A 12,402-nucleotide genomic window follows, 5' to 3' on the forward strand; every position below is an offset into this window, starting at 1 on the left:
GTGCCAACCCTCACAACTTCCCTCCTGCTCCTTTGGACTTTGAGTTTCCCGCAGAGCTGTTGACTCTGCTAATAGCTTGGTTTTTGGAATCCTCTGTTGTCTAACTAGAAATCCTGCTAGAGCCCTTGTTCCAACACACCTCCAGCTGGGCCAGCTTCTAGCCCCCAAGGTAGAGGTGAGAAGGAACACAAGTACAAAAAGCTTTTTTCTTCTGTTTTTTTTTTAAAAAAAAAAAAAACAAAAAACAGAAGAAACCTCCAGAATTGGAACAAAATGAAATAGAGATAACCAACCTATCAGAGACAGAGTTCAGAACACTGATGATAAGAATGTTTAAGGAGCTTAGTGACGACATAAAAAAGGACAACAGAGAAATCATAGTGAACAACCAGTTAGAACTAAACAATACAATAACTGAAATAAATAACACACTTGAAGGAATTACAAGCAGGTTAGATGAGGCAGAGGATCAAATCAGTGACTTAGAAAACAATTTAGCAGAGATCACCCAAATGGAACAACAAAAAGAAAAAATAATAAAAAACAATGAAAATCGTTTAAGACACCTCTGGGATAACATCAAGCGCAACAACATGCACACTGTAGGAATACCAGAAGGTGAAGAGAGGGAGTAAGGGATCGAGAACATATTTGAAGTAATAATGACTGAAAACATCCCTAACCTGGTGAAGGAAATCGACATACAAGCCCAGGAAGTGCAGAGAGTTCCAATGAGGATAAACTCAAACAGGTCCACACCAAGACATGTTATAGTTAAAATGGCAAAAATTAAAGACAAAGAGAGAATCCTAAAAGCAGCAAGAGAAAGACAGTAGGTGACATACAAGGGAACTCCTAAAAGACTATCAAATAACTTTTCTATAGAAACTTTGCAGGCCAGGAGAGAGTGGCAGGAGGTACTTAAAGTGATGAAAAACAAAGGCCTACCACCTAGATTGCTTTATCCAGCAAGGCTATCATTTAAAATTGAAGGAGAGATAAAGAGCTTCCCAGAAAAGAATAAGCTAAACAGATTTATTACCACCAAGCCAGCATTGCAGGAAATATTAAAAGGGCTTCTGTAAGCAGAAGAAAGATGAAAACAATCTAACTACAAATAAAAAAAAAAAATGGCAATAACTATGTACCTATCAATAATCACTTTAAATGTAAATGGATTAAATGCTCCAATCAAAAGACATAGGGTGGTTGGGGCCAGCCGGTGGCTCAGGAGGTTGGAGCTCCCTGCTCCTAACTCTGAAGGCTGCCGGTTCGATTCCCACATGGGCCAGTGGGCTCTCAACCACAAGGTTTCTGGTTCAACTCTTCGAGTCCCACAAGGGATGGTGGGCTCTGCCCCCTGCAACTAAGATTGAACAGGCACCTTGAGCTGAGCTGCCACTGAGCTCCCAGATGACTCAGTTGGTTGGAGTGCGTCCTCTCAACCACAAGGTTGCCTGTTCGACTCCCACAAGAGATGGTGGGCTGCGCCCCCTACAACTAGAAACGGCAACTGAACCTGGAGCTGAGCTGCGCCCTCCACAACTAAGACTGAAAGGACAACAACTTGAAGCTGAACAGCACCCTCCACAACTAAGATTGACAGTCAACAACTTGACTTGTAAAAAAGTCCTGGAAGTACACACTGTTCCACAATAAAGTCCTGTTCCCCTTCCCCAATAAAATCTTTATAAAAAAGAAAAGACATCGGGTGGTTGAGTGAATAAGAAAGCAAGACCCTTGCATATGCTGTATACAAGAGAGTGACCTCAGATCAAAAGACACACACAGGCTGAAAGTGAAACGGTTGGAGTAAGATATTTCATGCAATTGGAAATGAGAAAAAAGCTGGAGTAGCAATACTTATATCTGACAAAATAGACTTTAAAATGAAGAATATACTAAAAGACAAAGATGGGCACTACATAATAATAAAGGGATTGATCTGACAAGAGGACATAACCCTAGTAAACATTTATGCACCCAACATAGGAGCACCTAAATATATGAAACAGATATTGACTGACATAAAGACAGAGATCAACAGTAACACTATGATAGTAGGGGACTTCAACACACCTCTAACAACAAGGGACAGGTCTTCCAGACAGAAAATCAATATGGAAACAATGGCCTTAAATGACACATTGGGCCATTTGGATTTAATCAATATTTTCAGAGCATTTCACCCCAAAGACTCAGAATACACATTCTTCTCAAATGCACATGGAACATTTTCCAAGCTGGACCACATGTTAGGCCACAAAACAAGTCTTGATAAATTTGAGAAAATTGAAATCATACCAGTTGTCTTCTCTGACGACAGTCCTATGAAATTAGAAATGAACTACAGGAAATAAACTGGAAGACACACAACTACATGGAGGCTGAATAACGTGTTACTAAATAATGAATGGTCAACCAGGAGATCAAGGAAGAAATCAAAAGACATCTCGAGACAAACGAAACCAAAAACACGACGACCCAAAATCTATGGGTTGCCGTGAAATCAGTCCTAAGAGGGAAATTTATAGCAATGCAGGCTTACCTAAAGAAACAAGAAAAATCACTAATCAACAGTTTATCTTTGCACTTAAGAGATCTGGAAAAAGAACAGCAATATAAGCCCAAAGGGAGTTCAAGGAAGGAGATAATAAAGATCAGAGCAGAAATAAATGAAATAGAGACCAAATAAACAATACAAAAGATCAATGAATCCACGAGCTGGTTTTTAGAGAAGATAAACAAAATCGACTTAAGCCAGACTCATCAAAAAAAAAGAGAGGACCCATATTAATAAAATCAGAAATGAAAGAGGAGAAGTGACAACAGACACCACAGAAATATAAAAAATTTTCAGAAATTACTATGAGCAACTATATGCCAACAAATTAGACAATCTGGAAGAAATGGACAATTTTCTAAAAGCATACAACCTTCCAAGACTAACTCAAGAAGAAACGGAAAACCTGAATAGACTGATTACCCACCAGGGAAATTAAATCAGTAATCAACAGCTCCAAACAAACAAAAGCCCTGGACCAGATGGCTTTACAGTTGAATTTTACAAAACGTTCAAAAAAGAATTATCACCTATTCTCCTCAAACTATTCCCAAAAATCCAGAAGGTGGGAAGTCTCCCAAACACTTTTTACGAGGCCACTGTCACCCTGACTCCAAAATCAGACAAAGACATTACAAAAAAGAAAACTACAGGCCGATATCTCTAATGAACATTGATGCGAAAATCCTCAACAAAATATTAACGAACAGAATTCAGCAATACATTAAAAAGGTCATACACCATGATCAAGTGGGATTCATTCCTGGTATGCAACGGTGGTTCAATATTCGAAAATCAATTAATGTGATACACCACATTAACAAAATGAAAAATAAAAATCATATGATCATACCAATAGATACAGAAAAAGCATTTCACAAAATCCAGCAGCCATCTATGATAAAAACTCTTAAGAAAGTGGGACAAGAGGGACCGTATCTCTACATAATAAAGGCCATATATGATAAACCCACAGCTGACATACTCAATGGGGAAAAGCTAAAACCATTCCCTTTAAGATCAGGAACAAGGCAAGGTTGCCCACTTTCTCCACTTCTATTCAACATAGTGCTGGATGTTGATCCACAGCTATCAGACAAGAAAAAGAACTAAAAGGCATCCAAATTGGTAAAGAGGAAGTAAACTTGTCATTATATGCAGATGACATGACACTATATAGAGAGAACCCTAAAGACTCCACCAAAAAAAGTATTAGATCTGATAAACGAATTTAGTAAAGTAGCAGGATACAAAATTAATATTCAGAAGTCAGTTGCATTTGTATATACCAATAATAAAATATCAGAAGGAGAAATTAAGAAAACAATCCCATTTACAATTGCTTCAAAGGCTATAAAATACCTGGGAATAAATTTAACCAAAGAAGTAAAATATCTGTACTCAGAAAAGTATAAGACACTGAAGAGAGAAATTAAAGAGGATATAAATAGATGGAAACACATACCATGCCCATGGATAGAAAGAATCAATATAGTTAAAATGTCCATACTGCCTAAGGCAATATACAGATTCAGTGCAATTCTTATCAAGCTACCAAGGACATTTTTCACAGAAATAGAACATATAATCCTAAAATTTATATGGAACCGTAAAAGACCCCGGACAGCCTCGGCAATCTTAAGAAACAAGAACAAAGTGGGTGGTATAATGATACCTGACATAAAATTATACTACAATCCTACAGTAATCAAAACAGCATGGTACTGGCATAAAAACAGACACATAGATCAATAGAACAGAATAGAGAGCCCAGAAATAAATCCATACCTATATGGTCATTTAATCTATGACAATGGAAGGAAGAATTTACGGTGGGGTAAAGCAGTCTATTCAATAAATGTTGCTGGGAAACCTAGACAGACACATGCATAAAAATGAAGCTGGACCACCTACTTATGCCATATACAAGAATAAATTCAAAGTGGATTAAAGGCTTAAATGTAAGCTCTGAAACCATAAAACTCATAGAAGAAAATATAGGAAGAAAGTTTACAGACATCACCCGGTGTAAGATTTTTACTGTTATATCCTCTCGGGCAAGGGAAGTAAGAGAAAAAATAAACACGTGGGATTACATCAAACCAAGAAGTTTTTTCACAGCAAAGGAAACCATCAACAAAACAAAAAGGGATCCTACTGAATGGGAGAAGATATTTGCCAATGATATATCCGATAAGGGGTTAATATCCAAAATTTATTAAAAAACTCACTCAACTCAACTCCAAAAAAACTAACAACCCAATTGAAAAATGGGCAGAGGACATAAAGGACATTTTTCTAAAGAGGACGTACAGATGGCTAACAGACATATGAAAAAATTCTCAACCTCACTTATCATTAGAGAAATGCAAATAAAAACCACAATGAGATACCACCGCACACGAGTCAAAATGGCTATCATCAATAAATCAACAAATAGTCCTGGCAAGGATGTGGAGAAAAGGGAACTCTTGTGCACTGTTGGTGGGATTGCAGATTGGTGCAGCCACTGTGGAAAACAGTATGGAGGTATCTCAAAAAACTGAAAATGGAACTACTTTACGACCCAGCAATTCCACTTCTAGGTATCTATCCAGAGAAATCCAAAACTGTAATTTGAAAAAATTTATGCACCCCTATGTTTATTGCAGCACTATACACAATAGCCAAGACATGGATACAACCGAAATGCCCATCGGTAGATGACTGGATTAAGAAATGGTGGTATATTTATACAATGGAGTATTACGCAGCCATAAAGAAGAAAGAAATCTTATCATTTGCAGTGATATGGATGAACCTAGAGAACATTATGCTAAGTGAAGTAAGTCATCCAAAGAAAGACAAATACCATATGATCTCACGTGTGGAATCTAAAGAAAAGAATAAATGAACGAACTAATCAGAAATAGTCTCAGAGACATAGAAAAAAAACTGAGGGTTGCTAGATGGGAGGTGGGGCGGGGATACGGGAGAAGGTGAGGTAAGTAGAAAGCACAATCGGTAACCACAAGATTGCCACGGGAATACGAAAGTCAATTTTGGGTATGTAATCAATAATTTTGTAAAGATTTTGTAGGGTAACCGATGGATACTTGTCTCGTTAGGGAGACCACCTCAGGGATGATGTAGATGCCTGATCACTACACTGTATACCTGAAGCTGAAGCTGAACAATAATGAATGTCAACTATAATTATATATATGTAGATAGATAGATATGTGTATATATATTTATATATGGATATATATATAGATATAGATACAAGAAGTGGAGTACAGAATCAGTAATAGAGACAGTGGAAATGTAATGGTTGTATGTGATGTCAGATGGTTAGTAGGTTGGGAAGAGGGGTTATCACTGTGTGAGGGACATAAATGATAAATGTCTAACTATTACATTGTTTCGTACACCTGAAACTAATAAAAAATAAATAAATAGATAGATAGATAGATAGATAGATAGATAGATAGATAGATAGATAGATAGATAGATAGATAGATAGATAAAAAGAAATTCTGGGAGTGGAGCCCAGCAATCTGTGTTGTAACAAGCCCTCTAAACGATTCTGGTTCAGCTGCAGTTGGAGAACCATCGTCATGTATAAAGGCTAGTATTATGGTAGGAAAAAATCCTAGACTAGAATTCAAATCATCTATTTTTTTACTAAAAGTTTTGTTACCTGCTAGCTAAGAGACCTTTGTTTTCTGATTTATAAAATGGGAATAATAATGGTTACCCTTACTTCATTCACTAAATTGCTCTGAGGACCAACTGAAATAATGTAGATGAAAACATTTTGAAAATTAAATCAATACTATTTTCAAATTGTACTATTTGAAAATTGTAAAAGTTTTCGTTGATATAATGAACAGTTGGCTGGTGCTAAGGAGGAGGAGAAATTCTACATGAGGTAGTTCCTGGAGTTCAGAGACAAAATAAAACTTAAGAGAGTGTGATGGTTAATTTTATGTGTCTGTGGAGAACCCTGACTAATACAGAGAGGAAATATTCTAACTGGGACTGAGTGCTTTATTTTATTGTGCTCCTCTGTGTTGTAGGCCAACATTTCAGAAAAGGGATATTCTCTTAGCACAGTTTCTAGTGTTTGGGGATGGTTGTATATAATCAGTACAAGACTAAAAATGCCCATGTGTTGGCCTCTTAGAGTCTTGATGTCTTTCACAAGACATTTTGTTGGGTTAATAATGATAGAGGAATCTTGCAATCATCATGTCACAATTTATGTAGCTGACGTATTTAGCAGAGTACAAGTGCCTGAGAAAAGCAAAACTACCCGTACAAGGTATAAAGAGATCGAAAAGTTACAACACTAAGGGACAAAAATAGAAACTGAAACCACAGACTTTCAAAATATACTGTTATCAAAAACAAATGTTTGCAGCAGCCCCGGTGGTAGCTGCTACAGGTGGTTTCCATGAGAGGAAGGAGGACATACATGGTTTCAAAACAAACACCTCAGAGGATAACGAAATGGGGCGTTTGGGACAAAGCGTTGGTAAGAAAATGTAAAACAAATGTAAGGGGTGTGGTGTTCTGCCATTTGGATTAAAAATACTGAGATGCCATTGTCTGAGCACCAAGTAGATGTCCATCTCTCACTGTAGTAAAACCTGCCCTAGCAATTCTGTGTTTATGCATTCCATAACAGTCGCCCATGTAACAGGTACTGAGAAGTTTTCACTGGTGAACTTGGACAATACATCAGCTATTCACCAGGGAAGTCACAGTCAGATCTGCATTAACCTTCAGATAACCTCAGGTTTGGAAATTGCCATTACTAAAATAGCCATCTCCCATACTGACATGGGAGATTGACCAGTCTACTTAGGTGAAAACGACAGTGTTAAGAAGGAAGTGTTGACAACTCTATGAATATACTAAAAACCAATGAATTGTACACTTTAAATGAGTGGATTATATGACATGTGAATTATATCTCAAAAAAGTTGTTACAAAAAAAAAAGAAGTAGAAGGAAGTGTTTGCAGGCAAACACCCCATGACACAGAGGCTATGCAGCAGCTAAGAGATTGTGTATGTATGCCCGTTAAGTTTGTCTGTACAAAATGTGAAGCCAAGGTTTATTGATTGATTTGTTTAACATCGGGGCTCTGACACACAAGTGCTATGATAAGAGGATTTGTAGAAGCAAAATCATGAGGCCACATGCTCCTTGGCACTGGTGAAAGAAAGAGAGTAGTGATCTGCACATGAAAAGTCTGAAACTGGTGGTGACCTGAAGCCAAACTCAGTCCAAATAAATAGGTCAATGCTGGGTGACAGATTCAAAATATTAACTACTTTTGGAACTGGACTTCCTGGAACTGATCGTTTAGTTTATCAATCAGTCACATAGGGCTTCATCTATTTCTCCTCTTTCCCCTTCCATCAATTCATGACCTACCTTCCTCACCCCTGCCAAGCCTTGAGTGCAGTGTTAGTAGGCCGCCAGGACAGCTGTAATTCCATATGTGAATATGCTTCCTCTGTTTCCTTCCTGGGGAGTTGTTATGGTTATTGTGCTCCCAAGGACAGATATTGAAATGTAGTTGGTGGGACAGAGAGTCTCACAGAATTCCCGGGGTCAAGTGCAAACCCTAACACACAGAAGTTAGTGACTCCTGTAAGTCATTTAACATCTCCTAATCCCCTCCCCTCTTGGGTATTCAAGGACTTTGCTATTGTAATGACCCCTTTCTATACTGCAGCCACAGTTTCAGCTTCTCTACTATGCCCTTCTTACTAGCAATACCAGCAGCTAGTATTTCTCCCCCAGCAAAAATCCAAAATAAAGACAAAATCTTCCTGTTTCCCCATTTGTTTCTCTAGTTCCACCTCAATTCTTTGTTCTCCTTCACAGCAAAATTCCTAACAAAGAATTGCTTGGTGTTATGAGCTGAATTGTGACCCCTCCCCCCAGGAATTTATATGTTGAAGCCCTAACCCCAGCGCCAAAGAATGTGACTGTATTCAAAGACAGAGGGCCCTTAAAGCTGTTGATTAAGTTAAACTGAGGCAGTTTGAGTAGGCCCTAATCCAACATGACTGATGTCCTTACCAGAAGAGGAGATTAGGACACAGACAACACAGAGGGAAGGCCATGTGAGGACACAGGGAGAAGCAGCCATCTGCAAGCCAAGGAGAGAGGTCTCAGGAGAAACCAATACTCCCGACAGCTTGATCCTGGACTTCCAGCCTCCAGAACTGTGAGAAAACACACATTTGTTCTTTAAGCCACCCAGTCCATGGCACTTTGTTATGGAAGCCCTAGCAAACTAATATACTTAGACTTTCTTACTCTGTTTCCTCAAGTCCTAGTCTCTTTCTTGTGATTTTCTTTTCTCTTGTTAACCCGTCTAGTCAGGATTCTGTAGCCACCCATCCACCACAACTACTCATCCAAGGTTACCATTGACCGCCATCTTGCTGGATCCAGACGATACGTTGCTGTCCTCATCATATCCAGCTTCTCCACAGTTGGTCACTCTTCCCTCCCGAAAGCATTTTCAGCACTTGGATTCCATTATCTCACTAAGTTTTCACTCACCTCATTGGCTCCTCCTTCTCAGGCTTCTTGGCTGAATATTCCTTATCTATCTTTCTTCTAAATGTCAGAGCCCCAGGCCCAGACCTCAGCTCTCATCTCTGCAGTCTCCCCCTATGTCATTCCATCTGGTGCTATGGTTTCAAATATTATTAAAAAGCTGATAAATCACGTGTTTACATCATCAGCCCCCACCTGTATGTTGAACTCCAGGCTCAAATATGCAATTGCCTGAACATTTCCCCTTAGGTATCCAAAAAGCATTTCAAGCTCAACATGTCTGAAACTCCAAGCTACTGGCCCTAATTTCCCATCACATTTAGAATGAAATCCAAACGTCTCATCCTGCTGGCAAGTTCCCTTGTGACCTGGGCTCTGCCCATCTTTATGATTTTATCTCCTTCCACTGCCCCCTCCCTCACTGCTCTTTAGCCATACTGCTGGTCCTCTAGTGCACACTTTACTGTTCCTGCCTCTATCAGAGGCACTGCTTAGAGATTCACAGAGCCTTACTGGCTCCTTTACATCATTTGGGGCTTGGCTCAAAATTCACCTTCTAAAGAGGACTTCTTTGATCCCCTATCTTACATATCGTTCTCCTCAATGTCGTAGAACTTAGTACACTCAGGTTGCACTTATAACGTTTTGTTTTATATTTTAAATAATTTTTTTACTTTTCAATGACAGTTGACATACAATAGTACATTAGTTTCAGGTATAGAACATAATGATTAGACATTTTTATAACTTAGGAAGTGATCACCATGATAAATCTAGTATCCATCTGACAGCATACATAGTTATTATAATATTATTGACTATATTCCCTATGCTATACTTTACATCCCCATGACTATTCTGTAACTGTCAATTAGTAGTTAATCCTCTTAATCCCTTCCCCCTACTCCCATCCCCCAAGCCTCTTCCATCTGGCAATCATCAAAATGTTTCCTGTATCTATGAGTTTGTTTCTGTTTTGTTTGTTCATTTATTTTGTTTTTTTAGATTTCACAGATAGGTGAAGTCATATGGCATTTGTCTTTCTCTGTCTATCTTATTACACTCAGCATAATAACCTCTAGGTCCATCCATGTCATTGCAGATGGGAAGATTTCATTCTTTTTTATGGCCGAGCAATATTCCACTGTATATATGTACCACTTCTTCGTTATCCATTCATGAATTGATGGACACTTAGGTTGCTTCCACATCTTAGCTATTTCAAATAATGCTGCAATGCACATATAGATGCACATATCTTTTTGAATTAGTGGGTTTTTTCAGATAAATACTCAGAAGTGGGATTATTACTGGATCCTTCTTTTTCTCTCATTATAGTGTATGTTTTAAAGTCTATTTTGTCTGCTATAAGCATTGCTACCCTGACTTTTTTTGTTTGTTTGTTTCCATTTTCATGAAATATTTTTTTCTATCCCTTTACTTTCAGTCTGTGTGTGTCTTTTCCTCTGAAGTGAGTCTCTTGTAGGCAGCAAATGTGAGGGTCTTGTTTTCTTATCCATTCAGCCACTCTATTTCTTTTGATTGGAGTATTTAATCCATTTACAGTTAAAACAATTGTTATAGATATGTATATATTCCCATTTCATTATTCGTATTTTTAATTTTTATGCTTCTTCTTAAAGCAGTCCCTTTAACATTTTTAATAATCTGGCGTGGTGGTTATGAAGTCCTTTAGCTATTCCTTGTCTAGGAATCTCTTTCTCTGTCCTTCCATTGTAAATGATAACTTTGCTGGATAGAATAATCTTGGTTGCAGGTCCTTGCTTTTCATCACTTTAACTATTTCCTGCCAATCCCTTTTGGTCTGCAAAGCTTCTGTTGAGAAATCAGTTGACAATCTTATGGGAGTTCCTTTTTAGGTAACTAATTGCTTTTCTCTTGATGCTTTTCAGATTCTCTGTCTTTAACCTTTGGCATTTTAATTATGATGTGTCCTGGTGTGGGCCTCTTTGGGTTCACCTTGTTTGGGACTCTCTGTTCTTCTTGGACTTCTATGTCTATTTCCTTCACCAAGTTAGGGAAGTTATCCATCATTTTTTTCTTCAAATTGTTTTTCAATATCTTGTTTTCTCTCTTCTCCTTCTGTTACCCTTATGGTACAAATGTTGGTATGCTTGATGTTGTCCCAGAGGCCCCTTAAACTATTCTTATTTTTTTGGATTCTTTTTTCTTTTTGCTGTTCTGATTGGGTGTTTTCTGTAACTTTATGTTCCAAATCACTGATTTGATCCTTTCTCCAATTAATTTACTGTTGATTCCCTCCAATGTATTCTTTATTTCTGACTGGTTCCTTTTTATGTTTCTTTTTTTAATCTTCATTTTTGTGTTTCCTATCTCTTTGTTGAAGTTCTTACTGAGATCTTTGAGCATCCTTATAACGAATGTTTTGAAGTCTGCATCTGGTAGATTGCTTCTCTCCATTTTGTTTGTTCTTTTTCTGGAGTTTTGTTCTGACCTTTCATTGGGGACATGTTTCTTTGTCTCCTCATTTTGGCTTCCTCCCTGTGTTTGTTTCTATGTATTAGGTAGAGCTGCCATGTTTCCTGGTCTTGGCAGAGTGGTCTTATGTAGTAGGTATCCTATGGATCCCAGTAGCACAGTCTTCCTGTTCACTTGAGCCAGGTACTCCAGGTGTGTCCCTTGTGTGTACCCTCCTGGTGCAGTTGAGCCATTATAACTGTCTGCATGCCAAGAAGAGTGATTGACCCTCAGGCCAATTGATTGTGAGAACTGGCTGTGACTATAGTTCATAAACTGTTGTGCAGGGGCGGACCCTATGGCACAGGATTTGCTTTAGCAGGGCTCTGGTACCTACTGAGTCTGTCCTTTGGGTGTGTCACTTGTGGAGGTGGGTGTGTAGTATTCTGGTGTGGTCTGAAGCTGGCCACTGGGTGTGTTGGTTCTGGGGCATCTTGGTGGGAGCGCCCTTGTGCAAGGTCAGCCACCCTTGCGCAAGGTCTGTTCTCTGCCTAGGGCTACAAAGTTATCTGCAGATGGTTGCCACTTGTGCTGGGCTTGGAGGTTCCTAGGAAAGGTTAAACTGCAAACTGAAGTCGACTCCTATTAGGGCCAGGCTTGGGACTGCTTAGTAAGATGTATGGGGCACACAGAGGCCTGGACATGCTTATTTGGGATTTCTGAACCTTTGAGAGATTTTAGGAATGTCTGCAGCATGAGCCAAGACAGGCCATTTGTACAGAAAAGCCACTGGAAGATGTTTTGGATGCACTTGCAAGTTGGGTGAGGCAGGGT

This window comes from Rhinolophus sinicus, chromosome 6 (genome assembly GCF_057876585.1).
Source record: "Rhinolophus sinicus isolate RSI-liver-muscle chromosome 6, RSI-T2T, whole genome shotgun sequence".
Classification (NCBI taxonomy): Eukaryota; Metazoa; Chordata; class Mammalia; order Chiroptera; family Rhinolophidae; genus Rhinolophus; species Rhinolophus sinicus.